This window comes from Anas acuta, chromosome Z (genome assembly GCF_963932015.1).
Source record: "Anas acuta chromosome Z, bAnaAcu1.1, whole genome shotgun sequence".
NCBI lineage: Eukaryota > Metazoa > Chordata > Aves > Anseriformes > Anatidae > Anas > Anas acuta.
This window is the reverse complement of record NC_089017.1, coordinates 44,150,047-44,169,861: the sequence shown is the minus strand read 5'-3', so window position 1 is coordinate 44,169,861 and position 19,815 is coordinate 44,150,047. Positions and strand designations below refer to the sequence as shown.

The window sequence follows — 19,815 nt, the reverse complement described above, 5'->3', positions numbered from 1 at the left end:
TACAATTTCTTTTGTATATGTAAATCTTCACTGAGACAAACATCTGCTGCTGGCAGATAGGTTGTCTGTCTGTCAACATAAACATGTCACTCCAGTACATCCCTATGTATTAGTAGAAATAAGTAAATAGGTTCCTATTTATACCATTTGTCCTTTCACTTTTGTTGGAAAGGATTTTTACAGTTGTCATAAATTGAATATTGAAATATTTTGCTGATTCTTTTAGCTCAAACAACATACTCAAGCTCTCCAACATGTTTTCTTTAAAAACAAGATAAAATAAAATCAGTGTAATATGTGTTTTCTGAAGAACAACGAAGCAATTTAATTTTAAAATTAGTTACATCTAGAGCTCCTGTTGTTTTGTAGCTGAAGTATTTATCTGCACTGTGTGCTTGACATTGTAGTAGTGATGAAAATGAATGTGATGATTTTGTTTAGCACTGTTTTCTTACAGATTGCCCAATGTATATTTAAAAACTCTTAAAATATTTTACATGGAAGATTTGTTTGGCAAATTATACTTTCAAACTAGTAGTTCCACACAAAACCAACCCAAATGACCCTCCTACATAGCTGGGGCATGTCCATGGATGATTTTGAGATGATGAAGCCTGGGCAGAAGAAAGTTGGTGGGGAGACTGTTGTGAAAATTTTGTAGGTTTCATGTGGTTACTTGGTATTAAATTTAATTTGATGAAGCAAAATTGATGATGTATACTTATTGCAGCCCCGCATAGCACTTGAATTGCACTTTGACTGTAACAGAGCATGCTATTATCACAGAATCACAGAATTGTAGGGGTTGGAAGGGACCTTGAAAGATCATCAGGTCCCCTGCCAAAGCAAGTTCCTTAGAGCAGGCTGCCCAGGTAGGCATCCAGACAGGCCTTAAATATCTCCAGAGAAGGAGACTCCACAACCTCCCTGGGCAGCCTGTTCCAGTGCTCTGTCACCCTCACCTTGAAGAAGTTCTTTTGCATGTTGGTGCGGAACTTCCTGTGCTCTATCTTGTGACCATTACTCCTTGTCCTGTCCCACTGATAAGAGTTTGGAGAAATCCCTGTCTCCCACACCTCAAGTATTTATACACAAAGATGAGATCCCCTCTCAGTCTTCTTTTCTCCAGGCTGAACAGACGCAGCTCTCTCAGCCTTTTCTCATAAGGAAGATGCTCCAGGCCCCGTATCATCTTTGTGGCCCTCTGCTCGACTCTTTCTAGGAGATCCCTGTCTTTTTTGTACTGGGAAGCCCAGAACTGGACACAGTGGTGAGGCCTGACCAGGGCAGAGTAGAGGGGGAGGATCACCTCCCTTCACCTGCTGTCCACACTCCTTTTTATGCACACAAGGATCCCATTGGCCCTCCTGGCCACGAGGGCACACTGCTTGCTCATGGTCAACCTGTCGTCCACCAGGACCCCCACGTCCTTCTCCACAGAGCTTCTCTCCAGCAGGTCATCCCCCAGCCTGTACTGATACATGTGGTTGTTCCTTCCCAGGTGCAGGACTCTACACTTGCTCTTCTTAAATCTCATTTGGTTACTTCCCGCCCATCTCTCCAGCCTGTCCAGGTCTGGCTGAATGGCAGCACAGCCTTCTGGCTTGTCAGCCACTCCTCCCAGCTTTGTGTCATCAGCGTATTTGCTGAGGGCAGGCACTATTCCCTCATGAAAGTTGTCGATGAAGATGTTGAACAAGACTGGACACAGAACTGACCCCTGGGGAACACCGCTAGTCATGGATCTCCAGCCAGACTCTGTGCCGCTGATCACCACCCTCTGAGCTTGTCCAGTCAGCCAGTTCTCAACCCACCTTACTGTCCACTCCTCTATCCCACACTTTCTCAGCTTCGCTAGCAGGATGTCATGGGAGACAGTATCGAAAGCCTTACTAAAGTCAAGGTAGATGACATCCACTACTCTGCCCTCATCTACCCAGCTGGTGATGCCATCATAGAAGGCAACAAGGTTGGTCAAGCACGACTTCCCCTTGGTGAATCAATGCTCACTACTCCTCATAACCTTCTTCTCTTCCAATTGCTTGGAGATGGCATCCAGAACAAGGTGTTCCAACACCTTTCCAGGGACAGAGGTGAGACTGACTGGCCTGTATTTTCCCAGATCCTCCTTCTTGCCCTTCTTGAAGACCGGAGTGACAATGGCTATCCTCCAATCTTCAGGCACCTCTCCTGTTCTCCAGGACCTTTCAAAGATGACAGAGAGTGGTTCAGCAATCACCTCTGCCAACTCCCTTAGCACACGTGGATGCATCCCATTGGGACCCATGGATTTGTGTGCATTGAGCCCACTCAGATGCTCCCAAACCACTCCCTTGTCAACAAGGGGGGAGATCTCCACTTCCCAGACTTTTTCTCCTCCCTCCAGGGTCAAGGAGTCCTGGGGAGCAGTCCTTGAAGCAAAGAAAGCATTCAGTATCTCTGCCTTCTCAGCATCTCCCATTAGTAGGACACCCACTTCGTTCACCATGGGACCCATTATAGTATAGTGGAGTTCATCCACAACAGCACTTTTTACAGTTTGGTAAAAATCACTCATTATTACTACAGAATCACGTAGTCACGGAAAGCTTGATGTTGGAAGGGGCCTCTGGAGATCATCTGGTCCAACCGTCATGCTCAGGCAGGGGCACATAAGGCAAGTTGCCCAGGACCGGGCAACTAGGTGGCTGTTGAAGATCTTCAAAGAGGGAGACTCCACAACTGCTCTGGATAGCCTGCTCAGTCACCCACACAGTAAATCACCCCCACATCTATCATGATGTTTAGATGGATCCTCTTGTATTTCTGTTTGTGTCCATTGCCTATTTTCCTGGCACTGGGCACCACTGAGAAGAGCCTATCTCCATTCTCTTTGTACTTTCCCTTCATGTATTTATAGACATTGGTGAGATGTCCCTTGAGCCTCCTCTTCTCCAGGCTGAATAGTCCCAGCTCTCTCAGCCTCTCCTCACAGGAGACATGCTCTAGTTCCTTGGTCATCTTGGTGGCCCTACGTTGGACTCTTCCAAGTATGTCCATGTCTCTCTTGTACTGGGGAGCCCACAAAGTGGACACGGCACTCCTAGTGTCACATTACCGGTGCTGAGTAGAGGGGAAGGATCACCTCTCTTTACCTGCTGGCAATACTTTGCCTAATGCAGCGATAATGCTATTAGCCATCTTATTCTGCATTAGTGGTAACATGCAGTAAGAGCATTGTGTAGTGGATGTAGTGGAAGTATAAGAAAGCAGTTACACGAAAGAAGAATGGTGTACATTGTTCGGCATCAAAATTATACTAACAGGGTGGAAATAGCTGTTTCTTGTGTTAGAACAGAAAAATTGATCAATTAATTGTAAAGCACCTGGTGGCTTTCTTACATGCTGTTTTTTTGGGTTCTGCCCAAGCTGCCACAACCCATATCTGCAAGCTAGGGCATGGCCAACAGAATTCTCATTGAGGATGACTGCTCAGGTGCAATGTTGTTCACTGTGAAAACCATGCTAGCGTATGGAGATGGCAACTGAGGCCTGTCTATAGGAAATGCAGTATGTATTTTTTTATTTATCTGGGCAACACACAACACAAGAGAAATGCAGTATTTACGCTAATAATGACTGAACTGTACTGTTCTTCTTGTGTGCTATGGTTTTCTCTTCCACAGAAATGATGCCTATGCACATAGACACACCCACACACATACCAGCTACAAAACTTCCAATTAGATTCTCCACCAACTGAAAATCATACGAGCCCCTGTGGGATTGAATTAATTTTCTGTGCATGGAAACTGAGGCCTGGTTTTCCTCTTAATGTGTTCTGTGATTTGTTGCAACCAGGAATTAAATATATCCCTGTGGTTGGCATTCCCTTGAGGGATCTCTGCTGTCTCAAGTGGATGTTCAATTTTTCTTCTTCAGTGAGCTATGCGCATGAGAAACTTGCTATTTTAATGTCATGTCATAGAGCAATTCCTGATTAACATTTTTAAATAATTTCATGTTTTAGCAAGAAAAAGAGGAATTAATTTCAGGTGGGCAACATCAGTAACAAAAGAGTACAAGTTTCTGGTTTATACTTTGCTATGGATAATGTATTGTATCAGTATATTATTAGTTCTAGTAACAGACAAAATCCAATAATTGCATTCAGATTCAATTCATCCATTGTCCAGTTTCTGTTCCCATAAAGAAAAGCAGCTAATAGGAATTTCCTGGATTCATTATTCTGTATGTGGCAATAGAATAAAAAAGTGGATATATTAAAAATTTGAAAAACTTGAAATGGTACCAGTGTTTATATCTTTTACTGCAAGTTAAAACAAATGAGTAGATTGCAGTTTTCTAGAATTGGTTGTGAGATACTTACATGAGAAAGAAATAAATTGTTACTGAGTCTAATGTATTTTCTACTGAATACATGGAGCTTTTCCAAATGCATGCATGACACTTAATGCTTCTAAGCTATTAATTCTGGAAAAGGCAGCGGCGGTCATTCTAATAATTACAGGAGAACTGCAAGAAAATAATTCAACACAATGTAAATATGTACTAACATAGTATTTTTTTTTCCTTCTTTGAGGGAATCCTTGTCTTCATTGCACTTGAAGATTTAGAAGTAATTCCTCCAAACTTTCAAAATGCCCCAAAAGCTTATCATACTTGATATTTAGTACTACTCAAGCAGTATAATGAGAAAGTTAAAGTTAAACAGATTTAATTTCTTTAACTGGGAGAAGGTTGTGCTTGTAAAATGAATCTTCCAGTCATGGCCATCACTCTCCATGCTGAACAGATTCTCACATGACCTCTAAATCATTAAACACAGTAAAAACTCTTTTCTATGGCTTTCACGAGCTTTTTCCACAGAAATAAATTTTAATGCATATACAGTTGAAATATGAAAGACATCAAGGCATCACTTTTTATCATGATACTAACTTTACTGTGTTTCATAAAGTACGTTTTTATAGGAATATATAGCTTCTAAATATCTAATATTTGTAGCAGTTTTGCACTACTCCACAGCTGAATACTGCCTTTGCTTATTACTCATCTTTATAAAAGTTGGAGGCACAAACTTTAGCTGTGGATTCAGCCATCCTAAGGATACCTTAGCGTCTGGGTTGGCCTGAAATGAATGTATTATTTTCTACTTTATTTCAGAAGACATTTTAAATAACTGTCTCAATTGTGGCATTTATTTATTTATTTATTTGTTTATTTATTTATTTTTAGGTCTGACAAGCCTGTAAGTCTAAATTACAACATATTGTCTTGAAGCCCATAGCCAAAAGAGAACTTTATGTTGAGTAATTTTCAAATGAGCTCTGTGCCATTACCTGGAAGGTTGAAAAAAAGGAGAGTTAAGTTACGCTTATCTGTCCCATAATGTGACTTTGTCTGCTGAGACATCTGTCTGGATTTTATACAGTGTAATGCTGAAGCCAGAAGCAAAGCAGACAGCAGGCTGTCACTGTGGTACAGAACAGTAGAGCTGGAAGCAGAGCACCTTCAGTGGCTCAAGCACAGCGCCATGCGTGCTTTCAGACACTTCTGTGTGGGAGACAAGTTTCACTAAACTGGAAGGGTGTGACAGTTCTCAGTACTTACCTCCATATATTTAAGATGTGAAAGTGGGACTCTTCCAGTAATGAAGTCCACAGATTGGAAACTGAAATCAGTTTATTAGAGCAGTACTGCTCATTATTCTGAGTAAACCTTCTTGATCCATGCAGTAAGTAGTATAGTTTCCTATATATCTTGATTTCCAGAATCAAGATATTTTAAGTTATGTTTTACTATGGGGGAAAAAAAAAAGTGTAACTGACATGTCTAGTTAAAGTATGAGCACTAAACATTAAACTGCATTATACTTTCCTGCACACCTTCATCCACAAAACAATATTTCTGCTTTTCAAGTACTAGTGTAATAAAGAAGGTAATCATCAACAGAATGTGTGGAGACCTCTTACTCTTGATTGAAAAGAATTCCCTTCCCTTCCCTTCCCTTCCCTTCCCTTCCCTTCCCTTCCCTTCCCTTCCCTTCCCTTCCCTTCCCTTCCCTTCCCTTCCCTTCCCTTCCCTTCCCTTCCCTTCCCTTCCCTTCCCTTCCCTTCCCTTCCCTTCCCTTCCCTTCCCTTCCCTTCCCTTCTCTCCCCTCCCCTCCCCTCCCCTCCCCTCCCCTCCCCTCCCCTCCCCTCCCCTCCCCTCCCCTCCCCTCCCCTCCCCTCCCCTCCCCTCCCCTCCCCTCCCCTCCCCTCCCCTCCCCTCCCCTCCCCTCCCCTCCCCTCCCCTCCCCTCCCCTCCCCTCCCCTCCCCTCCCCTCCCCTCCCCTCCCCTCCCCTCCCCTCCCCTCCCCTCCCCTCCCCTCCCCTCCCTCTCCCCTCCCCTCCCCTCCCCTCCCCTCCCCTCCCCTCCCCTCCCCTCCCCTCCCCTCCCCTCCCCTCCCCTCCCCTCCCCTCCCCTCCCCTCCCTCCCTCCCCTCCCCTCCCCTCCCTTCCCCTCCCCTCCCCTCTCCTTTCTTCGTAAACTAGTTTGTTGCTTTTATTTATTTTATTTTTCTTTCATTTTCTGTATAGTCTTCTGATATCAAACTGCTGAATTCTGGTGGCATATGAACCAAAATGTATAGCATGCACTGTTTATTTCAAATAAATAATTTAGACTTATTTCATAAAAAGAACAAAATTAATTGCCTTTGTCCTTTGTGAGGAAGACATAAAAAAGTTCTCAAATGAAATGTCAAAGTTTTGGAAATGCATCCTTGCAAGGTACTCAGCAGGAGGAAAAAAAAAAAAAAGACAGTTTAACAGCAGGAGTGTAGGACACAAGTTGTTTGCTTCCATCTGCCTGTTTTCTCCCTAAAGCCACGGCAAACCCTCTCTGCAATACAGACCTCAGCATGTCATGAAGCAGAGAACAGATTGTTTTATTATGATTACTAGTAGGTCTCCTTTAGCAAGTTTTTGCATGACATATAATTGCAGATACCTGCTTGTGGCTGGATTAGAGAGATTTGCTTGTTGAACAAAGTAAAAAAGAAAGATTTCAGCTTTCACTGTTAGTGCACAAACAGGAACACTATTCACTAAGGAGCAAACAATTCTTTTGTAGCTCATAAAATTCTTTTTAGACCTTTAGAAAAGAGGTAGAAACATGTTTCTGTAGCCATGTGGCATGTCCAGAGTCTGGCCAACTCTCACCCTTACGTCTGCTGTCAACCTTTCCTAAAATTTTTGCTGAAGGAGCCCTTTTATCCATTGACACTAATAGAGCTGCTGGTGCTTAGAATGAATTCTAATCCCTGTGTGAAGTTAGATAGTGCTGACACCAGAGTTATGGTCATTGATTTAATTGTAGCTCTATTTGATCCTAAATGTGGAAAGCAGCACCTGCTATTTATACACACAGGTCAAGCAAGTCCACTGCATCTGCAGCTCATGGTAACGTACCAAGGAAGACAGAGCTAGCAAGTGAAGGACAGAGTACTATCACTTAGAAAATTTATTTTGAATTCATACCTCTAAAATGATTCTAATACAGCACAGTCATACCAGCCTTAACTAAATTGCCCTAGGTGAAAGCTACATTTCAGTTTTGGTGTGTTTGGTTAGAATTCAGAAAGATTCACTGCTGGTTTATTAATAGCATCTTAAGTGTTTTGCTATAATGGCTTGAGGGAGCAAAAGAGCCTGAAAATACTTGCTGGGAAGAATTTCAAATGGCTTTATGAGCTCTAAATTGTTGCAATATATACTGCATAGTCCATTTTTTATTTTCTTTAACAGAATGTACTGAAGTCAGATAGTTTTACAACGCATTTTCCTTGAACAAGGTCTTGCATAATAAAATACTTCATTTTAAAAAGAACCCTGAAGCTTTAATTTGTTGATGCTCTAAATTGCATGTTGAGATTCACAGAAAAGAATAAAAATTCTGAGTGATTTTGCTAGTGGTGCAAAGTGAAAGAGAGAAAAAATCACACTTGTGAAGTGATGTTTATTTTATCCCTCTGGTTCTAGATGGGATTGTACTCATTGTCATGTTTAATTTCCTGTTTTCTGCTAACCATTGAACTGCTTCTAGGACACACAAAATCAGTTGCCTCAACTGCTTTTTGGCATTTTCTCCAGTACCATCTTCTTAATCTGTTTTGCTGAAGCTGTATACCTGTTCTCCTTTATACTCTTTCATAAAACTTGCTTTTTCTTTTTTTCTGGGGTACCTATTTACAACTGCCTAACCAGCAAAATTTGCTGATATCATGCAATGCCTGCATCTTTTTATTAGTAGCATAACTTTTCTTTTGTATTTATTGGTTACATTTTAATGAAAGAAAAAGAGTTGCCAGGAGTTGCAGCTGGCTGTTATGCTAGAGGAAGAGGAAGAATTTATTGTATTTAGCATTAAATTTATGTAACTTGGAATCTGTGTATAATACCTTCACCAATTTTCTTTGCTTGGAGTTTAAATCCTTCAGGTGCTTTACAGCTTGGCAGATACTTACTTTGGAGTAGAAGTAACACTACAAAACATTACTGCAGTCTGCTGGTGGTATTATCCTATGAAAAGTTTCAGAATCATTTTCAGTGTCTTCACATGTGATCTTGTGAATCTAATCTTCATTATTAGCTTTGTATTTCTATTAATTTTGGTATTCAATTCCAATATTCAAGGTCTTTATGGTATTTTATTTCCTGACAAATTATATTTTCCCTTTAAATATTGTACGCAAGTTACCTACTAGTATCCGAGTATTCTTCTATTTTTATAGGTATCTGTCTGAGCTGTGAAATTTAAGAATGAGTTAATACTGCAGGCTTAATAAATCAGGATAATGTGATGTAATATGAGGCTTAATAGATCAGGATTATGTGACTTACGGTGTGATGTAAGACTTCAAGAGTGTGATCAGGCTACTTTTTTAAAACAATGACTTGTGTTCCTTTTGAGTTCCTTTCAAAAGTGCAGAAAGATATGCTTAATAAGCACAGGGCAATAGCTTCTAGAGAGAAAGTTACAGAAAAGAATTTTGTGCTTACATAGTTGTGAATCTTCATATCAGCTTTCTGCATATCAGCTTTATCAACTCATTGTCTTGGATCTTTATATGAAAAGTGGAAAAAGGTGGGTCAGGGACAGAAGTTCTTCTAGGTTCTTCAATCAGATGTTTGTTTTCCATTGTCACATGGTCCCCCCCTTGTCCTTCCCATCCTGTTTTAACCTCTGTGTAAGTTGTAATCTCTCCTGGTATCTGTCCAATCAAGGATGACAAGGTCTTGGATGCTGATGGTGTGTTACTGCCTGACGGACTCATGCTATCCCTTCATATTGCTGCTGGGTCTTGCCAAAGGGGGGACATGGGGCTTGTTGTAACTACATCCCAGTCCTGTGGGGCCTCTTAAGGCTCTTACATTATGCAGGCTCTTACATTATGTAGGCATCCTTAATACAATTTTAAAAATATTTGCTTTCCTGAAAATCACAGTTTCCTGAAAATATTTGAGAATGTTTACAGAGAGTTGTATCCAAGGGGTAAAAGGGTTCTACACATATTTAGGTAACTCAGTGCACAAGCTCAGAGTACAAAGATGGCAACATCTTATTTAACCTATTTCCAAACCTTAGCATTTTTGACAAATATGTCAATACTAGCAAAATGTATTAATGTTATCTTGTGAAACTTCTCTTAGACCTTAGAAAGGCAAGATTTGGCATCTTTTGAGAACATGTGGCCCTTTCCTCTAGCTGTCACCCTGATTTGCATGGTGCAGAGCTGAATTGTATTGAAGGTCAGTGTTTACTTACTTTGAGAATGTTCTGAAATTGTGAGAGGTTAAGAAATCTAAGACCTGCTGGTGTTCATGGATTGATTTAAAGTGTTAAAACCAATTTAGTCAAAAAGGAAGTTCCTCCATGGATACGTCAGTTTTAGTGCAGTTCAGTTTCCTTTAGCTTGTGTTAATAAGTTTATTTAGATAGGGTTGCCTAAGCTTAGCTTAATTGCTGCTAGTATTTTGGGGACTTTAAAGGACCTTTAGCCAAATTCTTAAAACTTTTATTAAAAGCATCTGGTGTAGTAGTGTGTGTAATGCAGTCTGAATAAGCATGCCTGGGGAGTGGAGGACGAAGGTGCAGGTTAGAGATCATGTAGGTATAAATCCAGATCCCACCTATAGGGCTGTAGGTCATGTTAGCCATGGAAATGGGCATACATAGATAAAAATTTACAAGAGAAAGTTGTATCTGAGTCAGAATCTTTCCTAGCTCTGTTTCACATGTAGATGGAAAGATACTGATTCCTAGTGAGTATTTCATTGCATAGTGGCTCCAATAAACAAGCTCACATGCTAGCAGAGTTTGCAGTATGTATGTGAAAATTTGCATTCAATATAGAAATGCTATGTAAAAGGTGTAGTCTGACCATCGTGCTCAAACCTGACTCTGTAAACACATGCGATAGTGTTCGTGATGCCAGCCTCGCACTGCAGCCCGTCTGCTGCAGGCCGGCTTGCTAGCTGGGTCCCTGCTGCCCTGTGTTCAGCTGGGGTTTTGGATCAGTCATGCTTCAGATGAGTTGTAAGCACCACCACTGATTTTCTTCAACCTCTCAGTCATTGATGTGACTAAAATTTAATGGCCAAGACAAAACCGATGATGAGCATTGATTGAGCAGTGTAAACTTCTGGATAAGAGGGAAACTAATTATTCAAGGTATTACCTGACATATAATCAATTGGATGATGCCCAGTGTTTCAACTTCTACCTTGTATTTCTTGACTATCCTGATTGATCACTTTGTTACCTTTAATATGTCAAGTGATGTGCTCTGCGTGTATGTATTGTGGGAAGAGAATGATAGTGTTTGGGAAAAACTTATGATAAAGCAAGTGAAAATCTGAGCTGGAGACAAGGTAGGAAAGGTGAGAGTTTGCATTTTATGATGAAAAAGAAACAGGAGAATGCGCACACTTACATCTCACAAAGGCGAAAACAGGACTAGTGAGAATGCATAGTGAGAACAACTTCAGAGTAGTTTGAGAGTAACTTTAGCATTGTTTACTCAGTTGTCTGTGATAATAAATTAGAGTGAAAAGTAAGTAAACAAAATGCTTACATAATTATAATGCACTATGAATACAGTCTTCCAAATATTTTGAAACTCTTGTCTTCTTTCTTCCTCAGAAGACTTCATCTTCGGTTAAGTATGCTAATCAGCATACCAGCATACCATATCATGGAACATTTTTTCATAACTACATTTTCATAACTACAATCAGTACTTAAAATGTTTGTTCTTATTCATAGTCACAGATTTTAATTTCACGTTTTGTTTTTTTTTTTGTTTGTTTGTTTGTTTTTCTGCATCATGGAAAGTTTTGATTTGCCCACCTGACTTTTCATAAAAATGCTGTAATGTCCTTGATGTTGCCATCCAGCTACTTTTAGGCCATCCTGTATTTTAGTTATTAATGACAGAATCTTCTGCTAATAATTTTTCACTTTTTTCCTTTTTCCATGGTTTCTTCATTCACATTCCTCATAAGTATTCTTGTTTATCTCCTCCCTTCTTTCCTCTTCTGTGTCCACTTCTCTTCCTGTAAATAGATAGAGGCAGATTAGGAGAGTAATCACTGATCAGGAGTGACATTTTTTACTTTCTCTATCCTTGTCCTTTTTGTTCATAAAATTCTATCTGTTGTGCTTGATGACAACCTAGTCCCAAAATGTGTTTTCTATTAGAGTACCTATTAAAATGCTAGAAAATCATGAAATGAGATAACAGTGCTGCTAGCACTGTAATGAGATTACAGTGGGATTTGTAGCTATGCCGTCTCAAGTGGATGTGTTTTTTGCTCACCCAAATTGAACTTAATGGTACCTCTCCAAACGTGAGTTGCAAAGAGCTATGAGTGAGTCATCTCAATCCCTGGAAGGTTGTTACTTGTCCTTTACATTGTACTGCTTCTGTTCAGACATCTGAGGTCTGACCAACAGAAATGTGCTGGAACATACGGCTGCTGGCCACATGCTGGAGACCTTGAGCTCTTCTGTCTTCTGTGAAGCACTGTACCCTTTTTAATGCTTGATTATGAGTGGCCACATGTTGTCTGTCCTTGGCAGAGTTTTAAAAAGAAAACTTTGGTTTTCTTCTCTTTACAAAAACAGTAAACAGTACTAAAAAAAATAAAAAAAAAAGTGTTATAAAATAATCCTTATTACCTCTGAGCAAAAGTTTTGTAATAGTCTTCAACAGGACAAATTTAAGTGGGAGAGACTTTGTTCTGCCTGACATGTATAAAAGCTTTGATTTTCAAGAGTAGATATACCACTTTTCAGTTAGTACATGAAAGGCATTCCTCTGAGGAAACCGTGAATGTTTTGACCTATCTTAGTATTTTAGATTCAAACAAAACATAGCCTTCGAGTTAGAACTGAACTTTTATTGTGGAGCATTGGTTTTAGCAGTTTAGAAAACTCCAAGGTTACTGGAATTTTTCCAGACACAATGTGGTATCTTTCCAGATAACGATAGTCTTACAGATACTATATCAATAGTTGTAAGTTTGGGATTTTTAACTGTCAATACTATTTAAAATAGAGAATTTTTTAGACTACATCTGTATGGAAAGTAGATGTTTCTGCATGTAAACTATTATTTCATGAATCCACATAAATTTTTAAAGGATCATTTTTCATGATAAAATGATAAAATCTAATTTCTGACTTGCTCCCTCTGATACATTAGTCTTTGCTAAATTTAAAATGTGGGTCTAACTTTCAGGGGTATTTAGATATGCAGGAATATAGCTACGTGAAGGTCATCTGGATTCTATTGATGTAGTGCACTGCAACCTGCTAAAATCTGCTTAGACTATCCCTTATATAAATTTGTCAAATGTATTCTTAAAAGCCTCCTAGATCGGACACTCTGACATTTCCAACTGGATTTTTCCTCAGTATATAGCTAAAATATTAGTTTCTGCCATGCAAGCAAAATAATCTTGCTCCAAATGGAATCCCATTCCACATACATGTATCCTTTTCCTTGGGTACCCAGCAGACATGTGGAAAAGCTCATCACTGCACAGTTCATCTCAATAGTGATTTTTTTGAATAGTGGAAGATTGCTCGCCTCGCCTCGCCTCGCCTCGCCTCGCCTCGCCTCGCCTCCCTTCCCCTCGCCTCCCCTCCCCTCCCCTCCCCTCCTCTCCCCTCCCCTCTTTTCATTCTTTCACGGTGTTTTCGGTGTTTGTTTTTTTTTTTTCTTTTTTCCTACCTAGATGTTGTTTTCAGCATTTTTATGCTTTTCCCAACCTCTATAGATTATTGATATATTCATAAAAAAATTACACCCTTTAGCTTCATTTAAATGTGATGGTCACCATGTTGTGTGTCATCTGAAAGCTCTAAGTATCAGTAAATGAAGTGTCATCTTACCCACGACTCGCTTAAATTCAAACCAAACCCCTGAATTTTCTTTTGTCCTTCTCTTAAATGACCAACATAGATTTTATCTATACATTGCCACTTCTTCCATCATCATCTATATTCATTGCTATTGGCAGTAGAGAAAGCCCTTAACATTAATCTTTGTAAAATCCAGCTTGGGCAGATCTCACAACATCAGTTAGTTCATGCTTTCAGAATGACTTACTTATGTCATTCCAGATAAACAGGTGCTTATGTTCTTTTTAAAAACCTCCTGTGATAGACATACCATCACCTCATTAGGCAGTCTATTTCAGTATTAACTAAATTTCCATTTACTAACTGCTTCCTCCCTTGCTCTCTCTTGCTGCAGTGTTAACTACTGATACTTGTGAAATCCCACAGGAGACAAAGAACATCTCTTCGAGTTGAACAGCATGTTTCCTCTCATTCTCTTCTAAAATATGCATCCCAAAGTCTTTCAGTCACTTTTCAATGTTTCTATCTTCTAGACACAAAACTTCTCATTATTATCCTTGGTTAGTATTTCAAGTGAAGCCTGAATTGAATGAGAAAGAGGTTATAATAATGCTCAGAGGAAGACTTATTATTTATGTTATACCCAATTATTAGTCATATTGACTAGGTTTCCATCTTCACTTTTCTAACATCTTCTGTTTGGATTAGCTAAGTGAAACTGAAGCAATTCCTTGTCATGTTTCAGCACTTTTTTGGCTGGGAGGAACTGAGAGTTTGTTTTAATGATACAAAGAAATGAAGGAAAAGAATCCTCTGGGAAAAAAAAAAAAGGCTTAAATATAGGGATTGTGTCTCAACTAGGATTTCTGATTTTTTTTTCCTATAGGAATTACTTTCTACTCTTTCTCATTGAGACTTCTGAAAGATTTATTACAAAACAGTATTATCAGTATAATAGAAAGAAGAAAGCAATTGCACCTGGATCTCCAAATAGCTTGTTTCTTTCTTTTTCCCTTTTGAGTCTATGAAAAGATGAGACACTGAGTGTTGGTAGTGAGAATGGGGAATGATGGTGCAGAGAGCTCAAGATATATTGGCTTCTTATCTCCTTTTGATGCTGTATCTGTATCTGTATACCCTGTTCTGATTTTCTATCCTCTTTGGTGGTGGTTGTCTACTACTCTTGTCATTTGCTTCCTTTATTATGGTTTCCAGTTTTCAACAAGCATGAAGGACCTTGTCATCATTCTGTTGCCACTTGCCTAAATGACTTTCTTAATGCTTTCTCATTTGCACTCATAATAGCATCTTGAGGGAAAAAAAAAAAAAAAAAAAAAAGGATTGGTTTGTTCTCCCATGTGCCTGGTGACAGGACGAGGGGGAACGGGCTAAAGTGGCGCCAGGGGTGTTTTAGGTTGGATTTTAGGAAGAACTTCTTTACGGAGAGGGTTGTTAGGCATTGAAACGGGCTGCCCAGGGAAGTGGTGGAGTCACCATCCCTGGAGGTCTTTAAAAGACGTTTAGATCTTGAACTTAGTAATATGGTTTAGTGGATGACTTGTTAGTGTTAGTCAGAGGTTGGACTCGATGATCTTGAGGTCTCTTCCAACCTAGACAATTCTGTGATTCTGTGATTCTGTGAAAAAGGAACTTAAGTTTTAGACTTAGCTGCTCATGGCCTTAGGTTCATAACAAAACAAAAAACAATTTTACTAAAATCTAAGAAGTCATGTACTCTTCACTGCTCCTAGACTATTAATTTCTTCTTGATTACTTTTGCATACTGTAATCAGATTAGCTCCGGATGACATACAGCTGTCCTACGTTAGAAAGGAAAGAGTAGGGCATGATTTCAGAGTGGCTTGGTGCTTTTATATTTTGAGATTGACATTAGGAAACAGTTGTTTTATTAGGTCTAGAGCACTGAATGCATGGAATCTTCCATTAGAGGATTTTGAGTAAAAAGTTGTTTTCCAAGAAGAGTTAAGGAAGTACTGTTAGTTTCTACCTATCGTTTTGTGTCATTGAATTCTGTCTCTGACTAATGCTCTGCTGGTTTGCATATTTTTGATATGAGAAGGTCAGCCTATTGCTCAGAAGGCATATTGAGAAGATGCAGACTGAATACAAGTTACATCTTTGACTAATTGAGATTCAGTTTATGCTTTCAGCCTAAAATCAGTGTTGTGTTATCATTTCTCCCTGAAGTATATTGTATCAGTCAGGTACTCAGTGAGTTGTACTTTGTTTTAGTTGCACTGGGAGAAAATTACATCCTTGCTCAGATACTGATTTAGCTATTGGTTGCATTCTCATGGAGCTTACTGAGCCTAAGGATATATTCACAAGTGGTGCTGTGATAGTGTAGTCTGGAATTCTGCATTCAAGCTTGTTTGCAGCTTACTGGCTCAGTGTCCTTGGCCATATGTATCCTGGCAGCTCTGTCCAGACAAAATTAGAAAATTATGTCACAGAACAGGCCTTGTAATGAAATATTCTGTTGTGTCTGCAGTGTGCAAGCTGCTCATACTGAAAAGGGGCTTGGACACTATTGCTCTGGTACTTGCCATTGTAAGCTAGAAGCTGCTAGTTAAGCAATGTGGGTTAGCCCTGGCTAAAGACCAAAGTCCCACTCAGCCACTCCCCTGCATTAGTGAGAAGTGGAGAGAAAACAGGGAAATCGGAAGCAGGAAAGCTGATCACCAGTCAAGATTGAGAGAAGGAGATCACTTCACAATTGCCCATCAGGGGCAAACAGACTTGGATGGGAGAAGAGTAATATTGTTCATTGCCAATTCAAATGGCACCTCTTCATCCTCCTTCTCTGGTCTTGGTGCTTTCTGTGCTGTTTCCGACTCTGTTCCTTCATCTTCTCTCTGTTCAGTGTATTTTGCCCTTTCTTAAATAAGTTTTCATTGAGGTGCTATCACCATGGCCAGAGGGCTCTGAGGTGACCAGCACAGGGTCAGCCTCCTCCACAAACACTGTGACAGGAGAACCTGATACACCCAGCACCTGGACCATGATGTGTGGTGTGAAGACATTGTTACACATTGATTTAGAGTATTTCACACTTTCTTCACATAAATCTATTTGTAGTTGTGGGCATACTGCTAGCAGTGGGATGAGTATTGTCAGGATGCTCTCCACCAATATCATAGCTAATAATTCTGTTAGGGCTTGTTACTGTTTATAAGACATTCTGTAAGCCTGTTTTTTAAGATTACTCTTAAGTGTTGTTAATGACTTAAAATGATGGTTTTTAATAGGTATTAACTGGTTTATCAAGCTCTCTGTTCTCAATGAGCTGGACCTCTGTTCTGTGCTGGAATGCCCTTGTCTCTGCTGGAAGGCAGAGCAAGACTTCATTTTATCTCTTGTTTGTTATTTTAGCTCATTTAAATAATTGAAACTTCCACATCCTGACTGTTTCTTGGCTGAAGAGCCTGTTGAGAGGATGCAGAAATCAGCAGTATTTGCATCTCTGGCATGTATTGTTACTGCTTGTTGTCATCTGTTGCTGGGATCTGCAGACATAGCAGCTGCTGGTCATTCCTGGGGAGCTTGCCTGCCAAGATGAATGAAATTGTGAGGGAGGAGAACTGTGAGTGGCAGATGCTAGAAAAAGCAGCATAACAGTGGGATTACAGGAGCATAACTGAGCAGGTCCTATCCTGTGACATATACTTGGCAGATGTATTTAGTCATGGAGACATGATGTGTAGGATGCAAGGATGTTACATGCTATTTAAGCCATTTGGGTGATCCATGAGAATTTTCACTCCCTGCACTGAAAACGACTACTTGGTACCTGAGAGTGAAGAAATTAAAAACATCTGGGATAAACTGCTACTTACCCGTTGCATAAGGAATGATCTAGGGGAAATGTATATGCCACAAATATTGTGTGGCTTCAATGTTTATGAAGCTTCTGCTTGCTTAGATCATCTGCTTGTAAATAATAGTGCTTTGTTTTGTTTTGTTTTGTGTGTTTAAGTGATAGGTATTCTGTGCATCATGTATTTGACAGCAAAGCAGATTTGATTATCCATGGATTTGAAATTGAATAAAAAAAAAAAAAGAGAGAGAAACACAGAATCAATATTGTGCTTCTCACAATGAAGCTTTATATATATAATGTAATTTTATGGCTAATATTTCTCAGGAGCTCATTTTCTAGAAAGAGAACAACATAAGAGATGTTCATATATATATATAGGTGTATATATATATATATATATATATATATATACACATTATTATTTTTTTTGAGAGCTGAATCTCTCAGTCCCTAGTGATACTATCCTAAAATAGCAGTTCTTTATCTGTGTTTCCTTACAACATTAGCTATATTATTATTTTTAATAATTTATTTTATGCTTATCTTTAAGCATACTTGGATTTCTTGGTAAGGTGAAAAGTTTAAGGTATAACCTAGTCTTTTAGAGCCTGAAATCTAACCAGTTCAGAAAAACTTCCAATTATGTGAAGATTAGATTCCTTTGAAAGAAATCTGGGTGAAACAGTCAAACTAATGACTGCTTTAATGGGACTGCAAAGTAATCAGTGCAGAAAACTAAAATATGCTGAGGGGAGGGGAAAAGAGGAGAGACACAACAACAACAACAAAATCCAGCACCCAGTATTTATTTATTTGTTGCCACAGTCTTGGAAAAGAAATAAAACATGCTTTTGTCCTTGTTGGATACTGACACCACTGGATGTTACATCCAGAAGAGATCAGTTATCTAAATTTTTAAACCCAAGGAGATTTATTTACAAATTATGGCTGGGAAGAACATTTGGTGGTAAATTCTGGCAGATGTTGCCCTACTTACTCCTGCTCTATGTTTACAAATATGGTAAACCAAGATGATAGATTTGCATTCAATCTTGAAAACTCTCTTAGAAATGGAAATAAGATGAACAATATGTCTATGTTTCACCACTTTCTGAAATGCATTTTTAGTAAGCCTGTTTATTTTGCCATTTTGTTGTTGTTGTTGTTGTTGTTGTTGTTGTTTTGTGACAACTGGTGTATACAAGCTTAAGAACCTTAATATCTTCTTTACTGTAACATGCATTTATATTATTCAGAATTGTTTACATAATGTACCGTAAAGGTTAATCTGGCTAAGCAGTACTGTATCTTCTTGCCTTTTTCCTAATGCTGTATTCTTTTTTTCCTTGATTCTTTTTCTTAAGTATCTGTGCTTGTTCAGTTCCTCCAGTCTTTTCTCATTTCTGGTAAAATTCTCCCAATTTTAACTATTCTTCACTGTAAGAGCCATGTTAAAATCTGTAAGTTACACTTTTTAGATTAATCTGATATGTCTCTTAGAAATACAGACTCAGATATTCCCATACTAGGCTCTTTCCTGAATTGAGTTTTGATCACTATATTTAGAGGCACTAGTGGCAGCCTATGTTCAAGTGTTGTGATTTCCAGTGGATACTGTATATAATGTACTTATTTACAGAAATAATTCCTCAGTTATAGCATGACTTGTACAGCTATTAAAAACAGGTTTGTAGAAGGATTGGCTAGTATGCTAAAATTTGTTCTTACAATTATTTTGCGTGATCACTGGCAAACTGCTTGTACTATGACTAAAGCTTATCATCTGAGTCAGCCTTTCCTGATAAGATCTTACCTGATGAAAATATTCCATGCATTTGATGAATGTTTTCCTGTTCCCTTTCAATTAGAGTGCAGTTTATTTAAAAAAAAAAAAAAAAAAAAAAGATTGTCTTTTCTGTTTTCTCCCAACTAACATATGGAGCTAGCACTAGCTGAATTTAAACCATTTTTGGTGGTTTAAATGTTTTTCCTATTACTTTCTCAGTAGCTTATATCTGATTCTAATACTTCATTTTATGGATAAGATGGAGCTTTTATATTACTGCATTTTGCTATTTTATAATAATAAAATTACATTAAATGGTGAACTGTAAAATGCAGTATAAGATTTCAGGACATACCTTACCTACTCTTTGACAAAACATCCACAATCACAGATTTAAGCCAGGAGTTTTAACCATTAGCTCAAAAATATGATGTAATAGGATCCACAACTGTGGAATTACCTAACTTACTGTAAAAGTTACTAGACCATTTGGTTATTTTGGCTGGTGGCCTGAGCTAGTAGACAGAAGGAACTTTGTTCAGTGAAACGTTGCAGTCCACAAAATGCCTACTACCTCCTCTCTGGTGTGGACGTTCTGTTTGCACTGGTCTTTAGAATTCCCTGACATGGATATTTTATGATAGTTTTTCTGAAAAAAAAAAAAAAAAGAGAGAGATTACTATGCTTGAAACCCAATTGATGTTTTCAGCATTCCCTGTAATCTAAGCAGATTCAATGCTTAATGGGGAGAAGGAGCAGGGAAAAACTTTGACCA

The 19,815-nt window shown here is 39.0% G+C and overlaps 1 protein-coding gene across 1 annotated transcript in view; it reads left to right on the top strand.

Annotated features, from left to right (window-relative positions):
- Positions 1 to 19,815, top strand: part of CHSY3 (chondroitin sulfate synthase 3) — a 189,899-nt gene that overhangs the window by 124,356 nt on the left and 45,728 nt on the right. The gene's annotated exons all lie outside the window — the stretch shown is intronic.